Here is a 9,152-nt window from a genome sequence, read left to right on the forward strand (position 1 = left end):
GCTCGCTGCTCCGGCCGCACAGCCCGCACTCTGCCGAGGGGAGGGGGCCGGGGTGGGAGGCGGGGGCCCCGGGTGCTGCGGAGCCTGTGCTGGGGGAGGCGGGGGCCCCGGGTGCTGCGGAGCCTGTGCTGGGGGAGGCGGGGGCCCCGGGTGCTGCGGAGCCTGTGCTGGGTCCCGGTCTTTGTGGAGCTGGGGGTGGGGGAGTCGCTGCTCCGGAGTCCTCTGCCCCCCTCCCCCTGCTCTCCACAAATAAAAGAATCGGCAAAGAAGCAGAAGAGGAGTCACCAGAGTCCGGGCTGATCCCCCAAAACCAACGGGGCAGCCCCCCGAGCCCGCAGCGAGGTGCACGGAGCGCCCGGGATAGAGCAGCGCTCGCCCGGATTGAGTCAGTGGAAGTTACGACTGGAAGGAATCCAGTTCAAAGGCGGCTGTGATTGACAGCTGGAGAGGAGAGAGGGAGGAGGGAGAGGGGGGAGCTGGAGCTGGAGAAGGGGGGGGAACAGATCAGGAGAGGAGGGGACCCTGCACTGCACAGGAGGGGGCACAGGACGGGGGGCACAGGACGGGGCTGGAGGGATTAGGCAGACTCTGGGGGGAGCAGAAAACTTTCATCACAAGGGGGGGGGGCGGTGACGTTTCTCCATAAATGTCACCAACAACAAGTGAGAGAAGTGCAGAACTGAGCGTCCATGTGCAACACCAGCGCCGGGTGAGGGGCAGCGAGCGGCCAGGGGGTCCACGACTAATGCAAAGTGCACAAAGAAGAAGAAGGAGACAAGATTCACTTTACTAAAGTGCTGAAGTCGGAAGAGGAGGGCAGGAGGGAGGCGCAGGGAAGTGTGTGCGACTGTGGGCTGGAGCCTGGCAGCAGCAGGAAGACTGACAGCCGCCGGCAGCACGGGCAGAGCTGACACAGGGGAGCACACACAGGGGGACAGGGACCCACACAGGGGAACAGAGACCCACACAGGGGAACAGGGACCCACACAGGGGGACACAGACCCACACAGGGGGGACACAGGGAAAAGGGGGACACAGGAGACAGGGAAGTGTGTGCGACTGTGGGCTGGAGCCTGGCAGCAGCAGGAAGACTGACAGCCACCGGCAGCACGGGCAGAGCTGACACAGGGGAGCACACACAGGGGGACAGGGACCCACACAGGGGGACAGAGACCCACACAGGGGAACAGGGACCCACACAGGGGGACACAGGGAAAAGGGGGACACAGGAGACAGGGAAGTGTGTGCGACTGTGGGCTGGAGCCTGGCAGCAGCAGGAAGACTGACAGCCACCGGCAGCACGGGCAGAGCTGACACAGGGGAGCACACACAGGGGGACAGGGACCCACACAGGGGGGCAGAGACCCACACAGGGGAACAGGGACCCACACAGGGGGACACAGACCCACACAGGGGGGACACAGGGAAAAGGGGGACACAGGAGACAGGGAAGTGTGTGCGACTGTGGGCTGGAGCCTGGCAGCAGCAGGAAGACTGACAGCCACCGGCAGCACGGGCAGAGCTGACACAGGGGAGCACACACAGGGGGACAGAGACCCACACAGGGGGACACAGACCCACACAGGGGGGACACAGGGAAAAGGGGGACACAGGAGACAGGGAAGTGTGTGCGACTGTGGGCTGGAGCCTGGCAGCAGCAGGAAGACTGACAGCCGCCGGCAGCACGGGCAGAGCTGACACAGGGGAGCACACACAGGGGGACAGAGACCCACACAGGGGGACACAGACCCACACAGGAGGACACAGACCCACACAGGGGGACACAGACCCACACAGGGGGGACACAGGGAAAAGGGGGACACAGGAGACAGGGAAGTGTGTGCGACTGTGGGCTGGAGCCTGGCAGCAGCAGGAAGACTGACAGCCACCGGCAGCACGGGCAGAGCTGACACAGGGGAGCACACACAGGGGGACAGGGACCCACACAGGGGAACAGGGACCCACACAGGGGGACACAGACCCACACAGGGGGGACACAGGGAAAAGGGGGACACAGGAGACAGGGAAGTGTGTGCGACTGTGGGCTGGAGCCTGGCAGCAGCAGGAAGACTGACAGCCGCCGGCAGCACGGGCAGAGCTGACACAGGGGAGCACACACAGGGGGACAGGGACCCACACAGGGGGACAGAGACCCACACAGGGGAACAGGGACCCACACAGGGGGACACAGGGAAAAGGGGGACACAGGAGACAGGGAAGTGTGTGCGACTGTGGGCTGGAGCCTGGCAGCAGCAGGAAGACTGACAGCCACCGGCAGCACGGGCAGAGCTGACACAGGGGAGCACACACAGGGGGACAGGGACCCACACAGGGGAACAGGGACCCACACAGGGGGACACAGACCCACACAGGGGGGACACAGGGAAAAGGGGGACACAGGAGACAGGGAAGTGTGTGCGACTGTGGGCTGGAGCCTGGCAGCAGCAGGAAGACTGACAGCCACCGGCAGCACGGGCAGAGCTGACACAGGGGAGCACACACAGGGGGACAGGGACCCACACAGGGGGACAGAGACCCACACAGGGGGACACAGACCCACACAGGAGAACAGGGACCCACACAGGGGGACACAGACCCACACAGGGGGGACACAGGGAAAAGGGGGACACAGGAGACAGGGAAGTGTGTGCGACTGTGGGCTGGAGCCTGGCAGCAGCAGGAAGACTGACAGCCACCGGAAGCACGGGCAGAGCTGACACAGGGGAGCACACACAGGGGGACAGGGACCCACACAGGGGAACAGGGACCCACACAGGGGGACAGGGACCCACACAAGGGGACACAGACCCACACAGGGGGGACACAGGGAAAAGGGGGACACACAGGGAAAAGGGGGACACAGGAGACAGGGAAGTGTGTGCGACTGTGGGCTGGAGCCTGGCAGCAGCAGGAAGACTGACAGCCACCAGCAGCACGGGCAGAGCTGACACAGGGGCCCAGAGGAGCATACACAGGGGGACACAGGGGGACAGAGAGCCACACAGGGGGACACACAGGGAAAAGGGGGACACACAGAGAAAAGGGGGACACACAGGGAAAAGGGGGACACAGGAGACAAGGAAGTGTGTGCGACTGTGGGCTGGAGCCTGGCAGCAGGAAGACTGACAACCACCGGCAGCCACAGGCAGAGCTGACACAGGGGAGCACACACAGGGGGACAGAGACCCACACAGGGGAACAGGGACCCACACAGGGAGACACAGACCCACACAGGGGGGACACAGGGAAAAGGGGGACACAGGAGACGGAAGTGTGTGCGACTGTGGGCTGGAGCCTGGCAGCAGGAAGACTGACAGCCACCGGCAGCCACGGGCAGATCTGACACAGGGGAGCACACACAGGGGGACAGAGACCCACACGGGGACAGAGACCCACACAGGAGGACACACAGGGAAAAGGGGGACACAGGAGACAGGGAAGTGTGTGCGACTGTGGGCTGGAGCCTGGCAGCAGGAAGACTGACAGCCACCGGCAGCCATGGGCAGAGCTGACACAGGAGCCCAGAGGAGCATACACAGGGGGACACAGGGGGACAGAGAGTCACACAGGGGGACACACATGGAAAAGGGGGACACACATGGAAAAGGGGGACACACAGGGAAAAGGGGGACACACAGGGAAAAGGGGGACAAAGGAGACAGGGAAGTGTGTGCGACTGTGCGCTGGAGCCTGGCAGCAGGAAGACTGACAGCCACCGGCAGCCACAGGCAGAGCTGACACAGAGGCCCAGAGGAGCACACACAGGGGGACAGAGACCCACACAGGGGGACAGAGACTCACACAGGGGGACACAGACCCACACAGGGGGGACAAAGACCCACACAGGGGGACACACAGGGAAAAGGGGGACACAGGAGACAGGGAAGTGTGTGCGACTGTGGGCTGGAGCCTGGCAGCAGGAAGACTGACAGTCACCGGCAGCCACAGGCAGAGCTGACACAGAGGCCCAGAGGAGCACACACAGGGGGACACGGGGACAGAGAGCCACACAGGGGGACAAAGACACTCACAGGAGGACAGGGACCCACACAGGGGGGGGTCACAGGGAAAAGGGGGACACACAGGGAAGGGAGTGCGACTGTGGGCTGGAGCCTGGCAGCAGGAAGACTGACAGCCACCGGCAGCCACGAGCGGAGCTGACACAGGGGCCCAGAGGAGCACACACAGGGGACACAGGGGAACAGAGACCCACACAGGGGGACAGGGACCCACACAGGGGGACAGAGAGCCACACAGGGGGAGACTCATGGAAAAGGGGGACACACAGGGAAAAGGGGGACACACAGGGAAAAGGGGGACACAGGAGACAGGGAAGTGTGTGCGACTGTGGGCTGGAGCCTGGCAGCAGGAAGACTGACAGCCACCGGCACCCATGGGCAGAGCTGACACAGGGGCCCAGAGGAGCACACACAGGGGGACAGAGACCCACACAGGGGGACACAGACCCACACAGGGGGGACAAAGACCCACACAGGGGGACACACAGGGAAAAGGAGGACACAGGAGACAGGGAAGTGTGTGCGACTGTGGGCTGGAGCCTGGCAGCAGGAAGACTGACAGTCACCGGCAGCCACAGGCAGAGCTGACACGGGCCAAGGGGAACGGACACAGGGGGACAGAGAGACTCACAGGGGGACACAGGGAACGGAGACCCACACAGGGGGGACAAAGACCCACACAGGGGGGACAAAGACCCACACAGGGGGACACACAGGGAAAAGGGGGACACAGGAGAAAGGGAAGTGTGTGCGACTGTGGGCTGGAGCCTAGCAGCAGGAAGACTGACAGCCACCGGCAGCCACGGGCAGAGCTGACACAGGAGCCTAAGGGAACACACAGAGGGGTACACAAGGGACAGAGACCCACACAGGGGGACAGAGACCCACACAGGGGGACAGGGACCCACACAGGGGGACAGGGACCCACACAGGGCGACAGAGACCCACACGGGGACACAGGAGACAGAGAAGTGTGTGCTACTGTGGGCTGGAGCCTGGCAGCAGGAAGACTAAAAGCCACCGGCAGCCACGGGCAGAGTTGACACAGGGCCCCAGAGGAGCACACACAGGGGACAGAGACCCACACAGGGGGACAGAGACCCACACAGGAGGACAAGGACCCACACTGGAGGACACACAGGGAAAAGGGGGACACACAGGGAAAAGGCGGACACAGGAGACAGGGAAGTGTGTGCGACTGTGGCGTGGAGCCTGGCAGCAGGAAGACTGACGGCCACCGACAGCCACGGGCAGAGCTCACACAGAGGCCCAGGGGAGCATACACAGGGGGACAGAGACCCACACAGGGGGACAGGGACCCACAAAGGGGGACATACAAGGAAAAGGGGGACACAGGAGACAGGGAAGTGTGTGCAACTGTGGGCTGGAGCCTCGCAGCAGGAAGACTGACAGCCACCGGCAGCCACGGGCAGAGCTGACACAGAGGCCCAGAGGAGCACACACAGGGGGACACGGGGACAGAGAGCCACACAGGGAAAAGGGGGAGACAGGGAAGTGTGTGCGACTGTGGGCTGGAGCCTGGTAGCAGGAAGACTGACAGCCACCGGCAGCCACGAGCAGAGCTGGCACAGGAGCCCAAGGGAACACACAGAGGGGGACACAGGGGACAGAGACCCACACAGGGGGACAGAGAGCCACACACAGGGGGACAGAGACCCACACAGGGGGACAGAGACCCACACGGGGACACAGGAGACAGGGAAGTGTGTGCTACTGTGGGCTGGAGCCTGGCAGCAGGAAGACTAAAAGCCACCGGCAGCCACAGGCAGAGCTGACACAGAGGCCCAGAGGAGCACACACAGGGGGACACGGGGACAGAGAGCCACACAGGGGGACAGAGACACTCACAGGGGGACAGGGACACTTACAGGAGGACAGGGACCCAAACAGGGGGGGGTCACAGGGAAAAGGGGGACACACAGGGAAGGGAGTGCGACTGTGGGCTGGAGCCTGGCAGCAGGAAGACTGACAGCCACCGGCAGCCACGAGCGGAGCTGACACAGGGGCCCAGAGGAGCACACACAGGGGACACAGGGGAACAGAGACCCACACAGGGGGACAGGGACCCACACAGGGGGACAGGGACCCACACAGGCGGACAGAGAGCCACACAGGGGGACACACATGGAAAACGGGGACACACAGGGAAAAGGGGGACACAGGCGACAGGGAAGTGTGTGCGACTGTGGGCTGGAGCCTGGCAGCAGGAAGACTGACAGCCACCGGCACCCATGGGCAGAGCTGACACAGAGGCCCAGAGGAGCACACACAGGGGGACAGAGACCCACACAGGGGGACAGAGACCCACACAGGGGGACACAGACCCACACAGGGGGGACAAAGACCCACACAGGGGGACACACAGGGGGACACACAGGGAAAAGGGGGACACAGGAGACGGGGAAGTGTGTGCGACTGTGGGCTGGAGCCTGGCAGCAGAAAGACTGACAGCCACCGGCAGCCACGAGCGGAGCTGACACAGAAGCCCAGAGGAGCACACACAGGGGACACAGGGGAACAGAGACCCACACAGGGGGACAGGGACCCACACAGGGGGACAGGGACCTACACAGGGGGACAAGGACCCACACCGGGGGACACACAGGGAAAAGGGGGACACAGGAGACAGGGAAGTGTGTGCGACTGTGGGTTGGAGCCTGGCAGCAGGAAGACTGACAGCCACCGGCAGCCACGAGCGAAGCTGACACAGGGGCCCAGAGGAGCACACACAGGGGGACACGGGGACAGAGAGCCACACAGGGGGACAGGGACCCACACAGGGGGACAGGGACCCACACAGGGGGACAGAGAGCCACACGGGGACACACAGGGAAAAGGGGGACACAGGAGACAGGGAAGTGTGTGCGACTGTGGGCTGGAGCCTGGCAGCAGGAAGACTGACAGCCACCGGCAGCCACGAGCGGAGCTGACACAGGGGCCCAGAGGAGCACACACAGGGGACACAGGGTAACAGAGACCCACACAGGGGGACAGGGACCCACACAGGGGGACAGGGACCCACACAGGGGGACAGGGACCCACACCGGGGGACACACAGGGAAAAGGGGGACACAGGAGATAGGGAAGTGTGTGCGACTGTGGGTTGGAGCCTGGCAGCAGGAAGACTGACAGCCATCGGCAGCCACGGGCAGAGCTGACACGGGCCAAGGGGAACGGACACAGGGGGACAGAGAGCCACACAGGGGGACACAGGGAACGGAGACCCACACAGGGGGACAGGGACCCACACAAGGGGACACACAGGGAAAAGGGGGACACAGGAGACAGGGAAGTGTGTGCGACTGTGGGCTGGAGCCTGGCAGCAGGAAGACTGACAGCCATCGGCAGCCACGGGCAGAGCTGACACAGGAACCCAAGGGAACACACAGAGGGGGACACAGGGGACAGAAACCCACACAGGGGGACAGGAACCCACACAGGGGGACACACAGGGAAAAGGGGGACACAGGAGAAAGGGAAGTGTGTGCGACTGTGGGCTGGAGCCTAGCAGCAGGAAGACTGACAGCCACCGGCAGCCACGGGCAGAGCTGACACAGGAGCCTAAGGGAACACACAGAGGGGTACACAAGGGACAGAGACCCACACAGGGGGACAGGGACCCACACAGGGGGACAGAGACCCACAAGGGGACACAGGAGACAGGGAAGTGTGTGCTACTGTGGGCTGGAGCCTGGCAGCAGGAAGACTAAAAGCCACCGGCAGCCACGGGCAGAGTTGACACAGGGGCCCAGAGGAGCACACACAGGGGACAGAGACCCACACAGGGGGACAGAGACCGACACAGGAGGACAAGGACCCACACTGGAGGACACACAGGGAAAAGGGGGACACACAGGGAAAAGGTGGACACAGGAGACAGGGAAGTGTGTGCGACTGTGGCGTGGAGCCTGGCAGCAGGAAGACTGACAGCCACCGGCAGCCACGAGCAGAGGTGACACAGGGGCCCAGAGGAGCAGACACAGGGGGACACAGGGGGGCAGCGACCCACACAGGGGGACAGGGACCTACACAGGAGGACACGGACCCACACAGGGGGGGACACAGATGGAAGGGAGAGCGACTGTGGGCTGGAGCCTGGCAGCAGGAAGACTGACAGCCACCGGCAGCCACGAGCAGAGCTGACACAGGGGAGCACACATAGGGGGACACAGGGGGACAGAGACCCACACAGGGGGGCAGGGACCCACACAGGAGGACAGAGACCCACACAGTGGGACAGGGACCAACACAGGAGGACAAGTACCCACTCAGGGGGACACACAGGGAAAAGAGGGACACAGGAGACAGGGAAGTGTGTGCGACTGTGGGCTGGAGCCTGGCAGCAGGAAGACTGACGGCCACCGACAGCCACGGGCAGAGCTAACACAGAGGCCCAGGGGAGCAGACACAGGGGGACAGAGACCCACACAGGGGGACAGGGACCCACAAAGGGGGACATACAAGGAAAAGGGGGACACAGGAGACAGGGAAGTGTGTGCAACTGTGGGCTGGAGCCTCACAGCAGGAAGACTGACAGCCACCGGCAGCCACGGGCAGAGCTGACACAGAGGCCCAGAGGAGCACACACAGGGGGACACGCGGACAGAGAGCCACACAGTGGGGCACACAGGGAAAAGTGGGAGACAGGGAAGTGTGTGCGACTGTGGGCTGGAGCCTGGCAGCAGGAAGACTGACAGCCATCGGCAGCCACGGGCAGAGCTGACACGGGGTCCAGGGGAGCACACAGAGGGGGACACAGGGGACAGAGACCCACACAGGGGGACAGAGACACTCACAGGGGGACAGAGACACTCACAGGAGGACAGGGACCCACACAGGAGGACAGAGACCCACACAGGGGAGCAGGGACCCACACAGGGGGGCAGAGACCCACACAGGGGGGCAGGGACTCACACAGGGGGGCAGGGACCCACACAGGGGGACACACAGGGAAAAGGGGGACACAAGAGACAGGGAAGTGTGTGCGACTGTGGGCTGGAGCCTGGTAGCAGGAAGACTGACAGCCACCGGCAGCCACGAGCAGAGCTGGCACAGGAGCCCAAGGGAACACACAGAGGGGGACACAGGGGACAGAGACCCACATAGGGGGAC

At 63.9% G+C, this 9,152-nt stretch overlaps 1 protein-coding gene across 42 annotated transcripts in view; it reads right to left on the reverse strand.

Moving 5' to 3' along the window:
• TCF7L2 (transcription factor 7 like 2) overlaps positions 1–465 on the reverse strand; it is a 278,623-nt gene extending 278,158 nt beyond the window's left edge. For 6 of the 42 annotated variants that reach the window (XM_075348206.1, XM_075348178.1, XM_075348167.1 and 3 more), the window contains exon 1: positions 1–441. This exon is cut by the window's left edge and continues 282 nt beyond it. The gene's annotated coding sequence lies outside the window, so the exon portion shown is untranslated. The other 36 variants (XM_075348200.1, XM_075348198.1, XM_075348172.1 and 33 more) reach the window with 18 other exon arrangements.
• Positions 466–9,152: the final 8,687 nt, after the last annotated feature.

The sequence above is a fragment of the Anomaloglossus baeobatrachus genome, chromosome 5 (assembly GCF_048569485.1).
Source record: "Anomaloglossus baeobatrachus isolate aAnoBae1 chromosome 5, aAnoBae1.hap1, whole genome shotgun sequence".
In the NCBI taxonomy this organism is placed as follows: Eukaryota; Metazoa; Chordata; class Amphibia; order Anura; family Aromobatidae; genus Anomaloglossus; species Anomaloglossus baeobatrachus.